Here is a 13,041-nt window from a genome sequence, read left to right on the forward strand (position 1 = left end):
TGGTCAAAATAACCACATTCCAGTTATAAGTATATAACTAGTTCTGGCAGTTTTAGTGTTAATTGTTATGAAGTAATTGGCCATCCAAGTTTAAAAAAAAATGTTATTCAGATGTTGCAATGAAGTTCTCATACAATTCCAAAAAAAAAAAAAAGGATTTTCATTAAGTTTTGATAACCAACAAATCCGAAAATGGAAAACATTCATAAAAATAAAAAATGTGTTCCCAATGCATGTAACACTTATGGTATCTCGAATGTAGCAGTTGCAGAATATTTTGTAACTTAAGATGCATATTTTCTTTTGTCCAGTGACGAAGTTTAGTGTTAATAATTAAACAATTTTTATCTGTGATCAACAGTGAATTCTAGTGTCAATGTGCAACAATTTTCAGTGCCATTTTTCTCGAAATATGTAAGTAAAAATTACGGGTGTGTGGCTTATTCGAAATGAAGATGGCAACATTGCCCAATTTTTCTCCCGCGCAACTCCTAAAATGGTAGCACATGCCATTATCTTCCTGTGTGGGTATTTAAATTGTTAACATTGTTAAAATATGGTGTTTAGAATAGCAGTACATGTGTCAGAATCAAGTTCAAGTGTGATAATAAGTATATAGTTTGTGCATCTTATATTTTCAATTCTGAAACTGAGTATCAGAGGTATGAGATTGTGATCCTTTACTTCAAGCGAAAAACTTAAAAGTACTACAGCTCATAAATTTAATGTATGTGAAAGTTGCATCACAGACTGGAGAGAAAAAAAGAAGGAACTGTTAATAAACAACATTGGAAAGAGGAGAACTTTTCGTGGTCAGAAAGCAAAATTTCCAAGTTGGAGGCCAAGCTAATCGAATAATATATAACAGAGAAATGGCAGGTTGACGAGTTTTGACAGAAATGTGCCAACTAAAGACCCTGTTCCTGTTCCAGGATAAAATTTGTTAACTGAACTGTATTTGTGTTTAATTGTTTTTAATTTGTCATGGTCGTAAATATATTTGATTCTTTTTTCCTTTCAAAAGTGGGGTGTGTGATTTTCCTTTCAAAAGTGGGGTGTGTGACTTATTTGAGGATGTGGGATAGTTGAGTAAATACGGTATTATTTCAGAGTTGCTATTGACATTAAACCCTCGGCATTTATTTATCTTCATGGTTCAGGATCGAAAGGTACAGAGTTATAAAATTGTTGCTACTCTCATACTTTGTTACTGAAGGAAATGTGTGACGCATATCTTTAATTTTTATAATAAAATTAGAACTTGGACATGCAGGCAAAAAGGCACTAAAAACATCTAAAATAAGCACTAAAAAGCGAAATAATATAATGGATACTGGTATATAAATTATAAATATTTTCACTTCTTTTGCTTTGCTGCATTTTTAAGACTGTAGGTACGGGCAGTTATGTTTTTATGGTGCTTTAAATGCCACTGCTTTTCACATAACAGTTATGAAAAATATAAGGCCAATCTATCAGTCCAGCTAACAGGCCTAATCTAATTTGTAATAACAAAAATAAATAGCCACTGGCATAGCTCAGTCGACTAAGGTGCTTGTCTGCCAATCTGGAGTTGCACTCGGGCGCAGGTTCAATTCCTGCTTAGACTGATTACCTGGTTGGGTTTTTTCGAGATTTTTCCCAACTGTAAGGCAAATGTCAGGTAATCTATGGTGAATCCTCGGCATCATCTCGCCAAATACCATCTCGCTATCACCACTTCCATCGATGCTAAATAACCCCACAGTTGGTAAGTGTCATTAAATAACCAAGTAAAAAAAAAAATAAATGCATTATCAAATACACTTTCTTAAAAGAAACCACGTAACCAATAAGAGGGTTCAATTCCCTTGTTAAACTTTACTTAGCTGAATTATTAAATGATAAAAATTACCTAACTCCTTTATCCCAAATAAAAATTTAACATTTATTGCTCAGTTTTTCTAGCTTAAAGGGAAACACAATACAAAACTAGAAATGAAGTTTGTTACCGATTCGTGTAGAGAACTAAATTCTTAGACATAATGTGAAAATCCCATGTTTATACCTATTGGAAAAAAATTCGTTCCAGCACTGGGAATCGAACCCAGGACCTCTCTCAGCTTTGCATGATTCCCGGTGCCAGAACGAATTTTTCTCCAAGAATAGGTATCTACATGTTGACTACATGTAGGTAGCCTTGATTATTCAATGACGACAGCGAGACCTCATATAGGAATATGTATCCCATGTTTGTATTTTTAAAAATAAGAAAGTTATCCTGCAGAATCCGCACATGCTGTGATGTTACTGACCTCACCTCTCACAAGCAGCAAGCCATCATCACTATATTCAGAGCATTGCCTGCATGCAATTCATCACAACAGCAATAAATAATCAGATGGAACTCCACCTTACCAACTCGAACCCCAGAAAGATTCACTTTGTAATTATGAGAACAATAGTGATAATATCGATATTTATGTAATGGTGACAATAGGAAGAGCATGTCTGCTGCTCTGAAATACATAATAATGTTGTTGTTGTTAACTAATGCTGAGTTCTTGGCAATAAAGTTACTTACTCTCTTGCTCTCTAATATTTTTCAGACAGAGTGAAAATACATAATGTAAAGGCAACAAAAATTAAAACTTATTTATGCATTACTGATAATCCCTTTTTCTACAAACTAATTTTAGATGTAGACTTTTATAATTTGACTCAACATAATTTGAGTCTGAAAAACAAAATGTAAAGTTAAAATATGTTTACTAACCTCCCAAACCTTAATATATATTTAACATCACACGACTTACAGATGTGGCATTATGTGGCTTATAGACAATTTAATAGTAGGATAGTCAGACAGTCAGAGGCCATAGAAATAGAGTCGTAATACCATCTCACATTGTAAAATTCGACAGTTTTTTCCTGAACCATAAAATAATTATGCGAGTTTTAAATTTTATGGCTCACTCCATGAAATTTTCAGTGTGTTAGTTTGCAATCATCAGTATAAACAAGTAGATAACAGATAATGATTAACAGACAATAAAAAAATCAAAATAAACTAAAAACAAAACTTACAATTTACTGCTGCAACTGGATATGGGAAAAGTGCTTTTCCTTCGAAGTTGCATTTGTTGGCCAAGTTTTTTTTTTTTTTTTTTTTTTTTTTTGGCAAAGATAGGTATGGAGGCTTTTCCTATGGTAATGTTCTGCTTGTAAATATTCTTTAATTCATTCCATGATATGCTACTTCCATCTGTCGTCACTGGGCTTGTATTTTTGTTCCATAACCCATGCACACAATGCCTTAGAATATTGTGGCATGAGTTGCAATTTTTCTTTATTTAGGTTCCAATTATGGTATAAAATTGCGATCATAGACCTGATTATCATATCATTGCAGGAAAAGTGGACTCTTTTAGATCTGTACTTCAATGTAAGGTTATTCCAACTTCTCTGTGTGAATTTAAAGTTTTGCAGGCTCTAAACTTCAGGAAGGTTTTATACAAGATAATATTTTTCAACTCGTTATGCTTCTGAATGAGGTTTAAACCACAGTTCATTTTCATTAAGCTATTCATGTACACAACCTTTCATTTCCTTTCCTTCCATCCATCCATACATGCTCATTTTTTATATGATGTAATATAGAGGTAAATTTACTAACTAGTAGAGTACTATTTCTACCACAAGTTTGCAATGCCCATCACAAGTGAGTAATACTACACTTGCATGCTTGGATGTTAAGATACTTTTTATCTAAAGTCTTTAACTTTTTCATTAAAGTTTTTGATAAATTCTATACATTCAATGCATTATCAATGTTGGGACACTGAGTTTGTAAGAAATATCAAACGCCCTAATATTTGTCACACAGAAATATTTTATTTCACATTTGTTTTCATTTATTAACCTGTGTATTACATTTTCACAAGCATGTCTCTCCATTTCACCTTCAAACACACATTTTGTAAAAGTTCGAAGTCTGTGATAGCACCATTATGAAGATTCATCACTGGAACGCAATATATTTAACAGGAAAGCCACGACAAACATAATGTTCACTGTTTGCCAGTCAAATTTCCTTTTCGTTGCTATTCATTGCTATCATTTCTTATGGTTTTCCACAGATTCCTCATTACTGGACCAGAAAACACATTTGCAATCAGATCGAAAACTGCAATCAATATCATTGCCACATTTATTGCTCTACAACATGATTGGAAAGCTGTATGCAGTACACCTGAAAGCAACAAAGCTGATGCAATTAGTACACTTCCTTCCAGTCACTTTCTAAAGGCAGGCTGAGATGACCAAGAAAAAGCATCACCACAATCACATGCTGTTTGCACACACAACATTGTCCCCGTTATATGTTTCTTTCCTTTCACTTCTCCACTGCATGCATAGCAAATTTTAAACAACAAAACAAGCTATTACATGCCACGAAGTAGTAGTCATGCAATATTTTATGTTCAGTTTCACTTTTGGGGGCATTATCATCACTGTCAGTGCTATTGTCACTGTCCGAACTTGGGTAGTATGAAGTGTCGTTAATTTTTCTTCAGTCAAAAAGCAGCATTTCTGATTGTTACACATTCCTACTGGTGAAAAATTTGAATGGCTTCTAAGAAGTTTACAACCTAATTCATACTGAACTTGTCTCATCTTGATTACACAACTTTTAACACTATATCACTTCGGAATATAAATTATATACAGGGCTTTCTTTTCAAAACTTCCCAATTTAAATAACTAATTATTTAAATTGAATTCAATTTAAACAAAAAATACGTCAATTTAGATATAGAGGGGGAAGTCTGAAACCAGGCTTGATTGCATTTTGGATTTCACTTCTCACCCTCACCCCTTTAGAAATTTCAAATTGCACCCCTATATCTTTATACTTAAATATGAAGGAGCATTCGATTGTTTATACACCTCATTCATTTATTTCACATATTTTGTTTTATATCATTGCCTGACAACCTGAACTGTTGTTACTGTTTATTAGAGCTGAAGCTACAAATACCATTGAACATTTCTTGTATATTCTTCAAGAGACAACAGAAATCATATTCATTTATGGAGCTGGAAACCGTTGTGCCCATAGAACTGCTAGAGCTTCCAATGAGAGGCATCCTCAGAAAAACGAAAGTCACTGATATGTCATAGATTTAATACAGAAATCTGAAGAAAAAAACTGGTTCTGTGTGCAATAAAACAAATGGCCAACCTAGAAAACTCGATGAAACTTTGCAGATTGAAATACTAGGTCATTTCATTAATGAACCCACCACCTCCATTCCAAAAGGAGCTGCTGTAACAAACATTTCGGTTGGTTCCATACATAAAGTGCTAGAAATGAACAAATTTTTCCCCTTACTTACTTACTGGCATTTATGGGACCTGGAGGTTCATTGCCGCCCTCACATAACCCCACCATTGGTCCCTATCCTGAGCAAGATTAATCCAGTCTCTATCATCATATCCCACCTCCCTCAAATCCATTTTAATATTACAAAACACAAAGTCACCAACAGCTCAGCGAAGACGATTTTGATAGAAGAGAATTGAAGATTCAAATTTGACAAAAAATATTTGCTTTAGTGAAGAAGCAACTTTTTTCTTAAATGGGTTTGTCAACAAACAACTGTAGGTACTGGGATATTGAAAATCCTCATGTGTTTCCGGAAGGTAATATCCAGTTTCCTCAGAAGATCAATGTGTGGGCTGAAATTTTTGGGGATGATATTGTTGGACCGATTTTTACTGAAGAAAACCTGATGAACACAACGGTTTTCAGTTCCATAAATATGATTTCTATTCTCTCTTCAACGGTATACATCATTTTACAATAATTTAATACACGAACACAACTATTACAAGAAATTTTCAATAGTATTTGTAGCTTCAGCTCTAATTAACAATTGAGGTTGCCAGGCAACGATATAAAACAAAATATGTGAAATAAATTAATGAAGTGTATAAACAATTGAATGTTCTGTCATATTTAAGTATAAAAATATAGCGATACCATTTGAAATTTCCAAAGGGGGTGGCTGGGAGGTGGGAGGGAGTGAAATCTAAAATGCAATTAAGCCTCATTTCAGACTTCCCCCTCAATATCTAAATTGACGTGTTTTTTGTTTAAATTGAATTCAATTTAAATAATTAGTTATTTAGACTGGGAAGTTTTCAAATGAAAGCCCTGTATATGTTTTCACGCAGTTAATTTTATTAACTAGTCAACAAGGTAAAAAAAAAACACACACACACACACACACACACACACACACACACACACACACACACACACACACACACACACACACACACACACACACACACACACACACACACACACACACACACACACACACACACACACACACACACACACACACACACACACACACACACACACACACACACACACACACACACACACACACACACACACACACACACACACACACACACACACACACACACACACACACACACACACACACACACACACACACACACACACACACACACACACACACACACACACACACACACACACACACACACACACACACACACACACACACACACACACACACACACACACACACACACACACACACACACACACACACACACACACACACACACACACACACACACACACACACACACACACACACACACACACACACACACACACACACACACACACACACACACACACACACACACACACACACACACACACACACACACACACACACACACACACACACACACACACACACACACACACACACACACACACACACACACACACACACACACACACACACACACACACACACACACACACACACACACACACACACACACACACACACACACACACACACACACACACACACACACACACACACACACACACACACACACACACACACACACACACACACACACACACACACACACACACACACACACACACACACACACACACACACACACACACACACACACACACACACACACACACACACACACACACACACACACACACACACACACACACACACACACACACACACACACACACACACACACACACACACACACACACACACACACACACACACACACACACACACACACACACACACACACACACACACACACACACACACACACACACACACACACACACACACACACACACACACACACACACACACACACACACACACACACACACACACACACACACACACACACACACACACACACACACACACACACACACACACACACACACACACACACACACACACACACACACACACACACACACACACACACACACACACACACACACACACACACACACACACACACACACACACACACACACACACACACACACACACACACACACACACACACACACACACACACACACACACACACACACACACACACACACACACACACACACACACACACACACACACACACACACACACACACACACACACACACACACACACACACACACACACACACACACACACACACACACACACACACACACACACACACACACACACACACACACACACACACACACACACACACACACACACACACACACACACACACACACACACACACACACACACACACACACACACACACACACACACACACACACACACACACACACACACACACACACACACACACACACACTCTCTCTCTCTCTCTCTTCATATTCTGAAATCATATTGAACTTCTATACTGAGTTATGGTATATTTAAATGCATTAAAACAGGGAGTCCTCAGGATCTTTCTTATCATTATTATTATTACTCTTATTATTATTATTATTATTATTATTATTACCGTAATCATAATCATCATCATCATCATTTGCTTCTAAATTTTCACTCATTTCCTGGCGTTTTTTAGTTCTATACATAACTGATCGTGACTGTCAACTTTTAGAGGGTGATGACCTACCATGTTCGTTAAAACTGCAACCACAAAAGTCTGAAATGGAACTACTGGTATTCGATAACATATTCAACTTTACAGTGGGAACTGTGTTTTATTTTTACTTAGGTCTACACAGCTTTTCTTTTGGCCTCGAAGTTTAAACATGGTGATTTGTCAAGTCTTTAGCAGTGAAATGTAATGAACATAATATTGCTTCCAGTCTGAGATGAAAATGTTTCCTTGTGCAGTACTCAAACCACACTTTGAGGCACGAATCATTTCAATGAGGAATTTGTAAAAATATATACATTTTTTCCCCGATTACCCTCTTTTCTTATTGAATTACTACACCTGTATGCACAACAAGAGGGAATTTTATTAAATAGCCTAACATCATTGCATGCTTATCTCGATATATTATTGGAGAGGCTGTTTCGTTTCGAGTGCACACATCTGCAAGAATGCTGCCTCAATAATTGAATGCTAGAGGTAACAACAATAAAACAATTTTAGCTTTGAACATTACAATGAAGGGAAAATTCTACAGAGTGAAATATGTAACGTGCAAAATTGTTCAAAATAGGTGCTCATAGGCTTCAATTCCCAAAATAGGTTATAATCCATAAAATAGGCATTTGTAAACACTATAAAACTTGAATAGGCACTTTTAAATGACCTAGTATGGATTTCAGATTAAGTTCCCTAACTTATGTACACAGGAATAAAACACTCAAAAATGGCAATGTCCGAGCTCTATATACAATTATCATTGAACAATATATATATAAAGTAGCTCCATTACAAATACTTCGAAATTCAAACTACTAAAGAAGAAGAAAATCTCATTCAATATGTATTAAAATGCATGTTATTTTTTATACCAAAAAGACGTTGTTGTATAATACTTGGCATTTCGCAGTGAAGCCATTAGAACTCTTGTTCTCCTGTGTCTAAGAGAACTATGGATCCAGTAGGTAGGGTTTTGCACTTTTGAAGGTGATCATCTGTCACTGCTTTGTCACACAGAAGACAAAAATTGGGTTAGGGCAAATTTCTATTTTGTTTACATGTTTTGTCACATAATCATGTTCTGAGATAGGTCTGAATCTTGCTACTACAATTTTAGGAGGTGCTTGAGGGATGGTTTCTGGTTGGCTAGCAATATTATTCCACTTTTTGTCTTTCACTTTGCTCTGTATTTCTTTAATATAATTGTCTTTGCATCCCTCTTATCTTTCAGAATAGAAATATTGGCCTTCTCATTGGTTTCTTTTGAACTTGTGTCCTTTGGATTTTGCTGGAATGTTCCGTTGGAGTGAGAGCCACCAGATGTTGCTCTCCTTCAACCTGGCAGGTATGACTAATACGCTGACTATTCTAGGGCTGAAATAGTTTTATGTAGATTAGATCCAGTATTTTTTCGACACAGTGAAGGTACACCTTATTTTTATTCTAGAGCTACAGTAAGTAAATTACAATAAAGTTAATTTTATATACATTAATTGAAAAAAAAAAAGCTGCCTTCTATTTGTAGACTTATTTAGCAACAAACAAATAAGAATTGCAAGGATACAAAGCATAATAATGCATCTATTACTTCAACTGAGCACAATCACATAAAAATAATTTTAACCAACTTCGAACACAGAATTTGTTTCCTTAAACACAAATTCATCGTGTGATTCCAAAATACAGCACTTATTTGTAATTTAACTTACTTTTCATAAAAGGACTGGACGAACAGATTGTAGACAAACCCCAATGTGGCAGTCTGGCTCCCAGCTGACTCACTCACAGCCTCTGGTTATACTTAGAGATTGCTTTCAGTGATACGCAGCAGAGTATCAGTAATTCAACACACCACATAATATAAAATTGCATTAAATATAAGCAGTTAAAATACTTACTCCACCAATTTAAGAAAAGGGAGCACCATTCATTGCAGTTCTCATTGAGAAATAAAAGAGATGTTTTCCTGGATACTAATTTTCAGTTCTTCCAGAGTATACAGATTATCTTTTGCACACTCCGTCTTTTAGAGTTCCATAGAGATAAAAGTCACAAGAGGTTAGATAGGGGGAATCACACATTCCTACTGATAATTCTAACCTCGAATACTCTATGAAGTACATCCATGTCGGTTGTAAGTGCTGTCACAGAATCCTGTTGTGAAAAGGTAAAAGCATACACTCTCTCAAATTCTGCGACAGCACTTACAGTTGACTAATGTAATGCCAAACTTCATACAGTATTGAAGGGCAAAGTGTACAAAAATAATACATGTAACATGGAAGAAATGAAAAATTATATCTGGAAAACATCACCTGCATTTCTCAATCTAGTAATGCACTCACTTTTTAAATATGTTTGACAAATATTTGAAACAAAAAGCTGCCAGTTTTAGACTTTGTCTTAATTTGGGTGAGTTAATCATGTCTTAACTGCTTATATTTCGACATATCTTACATTATTAGTTTGTGATGTGTCGAATATTACCGATTCTGTACTGCAAAGTTCTCAGCATAACCGGAGTCTGTGAGTAGCTCAGTTGAGAGCCAGACTGCCACAATGCAATTTCTCTACAATCTATTTCCCAGTATAAAAAGACATCAGGTTTCCAAAATGTATTGAAGTATATCGAATAGCACTTAAAACTTGTATAAATTTATTCAAAGGCCATTAAATATTGTGTAATTTAAGCACAATTTGATACTTTCACAGTATTAAATATGGTGCAAAATTTTTGGTATTTACACAGTGTCCTAGATGAAGAAATTATAATAGTTCTTTATTTTACACAGTCCAGAATAACTTCCTAGTCCTTAAAATGCTTTCTTTGATAATAACAACAACAATAACTAACAACAGCTCTTCTTCTTCCATTGCACCACCATGCATTTTTACTTGACAATCATACAACTGGCAGTTAGTAACTGTGTTTCTATATAGTTTCTGATTAACTTCTTCCACAATTCCGCATTTCTTAGTTCATTCAAAGGCCAATAGTTATGTGCTGGTACATACAGAGTTTCTAGATAACTATTAATAATAGTTCCTGTTTTCCATAGTCCCTCATATGTTTCTGGCCCTTAAAAGAGCTGACATAATTCCGTAATGGTTACTAATGGTCACCAGTAAAATTATTCTTCCACTGTTCCATGAGTATTTTTCTTGGCCCTCAAAAGGCCGACTAGCTTTGTATGTTTTCAATTAACATCACTGACAGCTCTTTTTTCCTTTACAACCTCGCACATATTCTAAGGACAGTATGGTGTGTGCATAATAACAATAGCACACACACATACCTACCTCACATTACATATGACATTCAGTCCTAGTGAATACCTGAACAGCTCTTGGTTAAGACACAGACAGATTCCCCTCTTCTTGTCTTCCATAATATGGTGATAAAATTCTGTTGAATGTTTCTACATCTATGACATTGTGTAAAACTCAGAAACATTACACCTTATGTCAAAAATGCATAAAAAACCAAGTTAGAGTTTTCTCATTTTTGGAGAATATGACTCAAGGCATAAACATATGAATGCATATGAAACATGCAACATGCTTTGTTGACAACCAACACAATTTCTGAATAAAATTTCACAACAGTTCATATAACACAATTGAACAATAGAATATGATCTCTTTGACTAAATGTATGTCACCATAAAGAATGAAATAGAATTTTTTAATACTGTGTTTAGTAGAATATGTACAGTACCCTGCCAGTGAACACTCAAATATGTGCTACACACTTAATGTCACATTAATCTCTCATCATTACCATTACTAAAAGTACCATTTTTAAGCTACATAACAGCGTGCAAGCAGGACAAGTACAGCAATGCATTTCAGTTTTTCTGAAATCTGAAAATTTTACACTGACAAAAAAAAGTGGATCACTTAATTATTTTTACAAAAACTTAATTATCATAACAACCACATACCAGTACAGAAAGCAAGTCTAATAGATTCTTTTAAGATAAAATTTCGTTTCGCACTTTTCAGAGAAGAATGTTATGTTTAGACAAAATAAAGTTCTATCCCTTGCATTACTTTCAACCCCTAAGCTCAGAGCTGCAATTTGTGCAGTTTTATGGCATGGCCCATAACAAACCACAATAAAACTTTTTAAGGTTTACTGCCCCGTATTCATGGGTTATAGGCATCTGATGAGTTTGTCAAATGAGCATTTTTTTTCTGAAATTGCATTTTGTTGTTCACTTGATTCAGCAATGACAGAATGTCACTTAATCCAGAAGATGTAGCGAAAGCTGTTCCCTTAACCTTCCCAGCAGGTGTGCCTTCTGTTTTAACACAGTAGATGTATGTCGTGCTTTTTACGATATATTGCACTTTGTTCATTAGGGTTCTATTACAATATTTAATTGTTTGAATAGACATAGCAGTGAAAGGAGACAAACAATTATTAATTCTAACAAGTTTAAACTGATCGAAATATTTTATTTCAATGCAAAACTGAAATTACGTGAAATTTACTTCTCTATGGTCTACACATAACAGCCAATGAGTCGAACAAATTAATAATTCCGAAAATTTTAAAATGATCAAAAGTATCATTTGTAGCTCATCACAGCTCTTGCAATTTACATTCCTGTTCCTTCACTTGCCCATATTTACTTCATGTTGGTGTGGTGTGCTTTTTTTACCCCAACCATATACTGTATAACAGTAAATCATGAATAATTTTGAGGGAAAAATTGTTCCGGGGCCGGGTATCGAACCCGGGACCTTTGGTTAAATGTACCAATGCTCTACCAACTGAGCTACCCTGGAACTCTACCCGACACCGAGAGAGCATTGGTACATTTAACCAAAGGTCCCAGGTTCGATACCCAGCCCCGGAACAATTTTTCCCTCAAAATTATTCATGATTTACTGTTAGATCGGTGTCGGGTAGAGTTCCAGGGTAGTTCAGTTGGTAGAGCGTTGGTACGTTTAACCAAAGGTCCCGGGTTCGATACCCGGCCCTGGAACAATTTTTCCCTCAAAATTATTCAAATCAACTTTACAGGGAGT

General features: G+C 35.7%; 1 protein-coding gene and 1 non-coding gene across 8 annotated transcripts in view; both read right to left on the reverse strand.

The window, feature by feature from the left end:
• Sec23 (transport protein Sec23) overlaps positions 1-13,041 on the reverse strand; it is a 104,750-nt gene that overhangs the window by 45,161 nt on the left and 46,548 nt on the right. The window lies entirely within an intron of this gene.
• Positions 12,726-12,798, reverse strand: TRNAN-AUU (transfer RNA asparagine (anticodon AUU)). The gene has a single exon. It is a non-coding gene; the product is annotated as a tRNA-Asn (tRNA).

Source organism: Periplaneta americana, chromosome 17 (genome assembly GCF_040183065.1).
Source record: "Periplaneta americana isolate PAMFEO1 chromosome 17, P.americana_PAMFEO1_priV1, whole genome shotgun sequence".
Taxonomy (NCBI): domain Eukaryota; kingdom Metazoa; phylum Arthropoda; class Insecta; order Blattodea; family Blattidae; genus Periplaneta; species Periplaneta americana.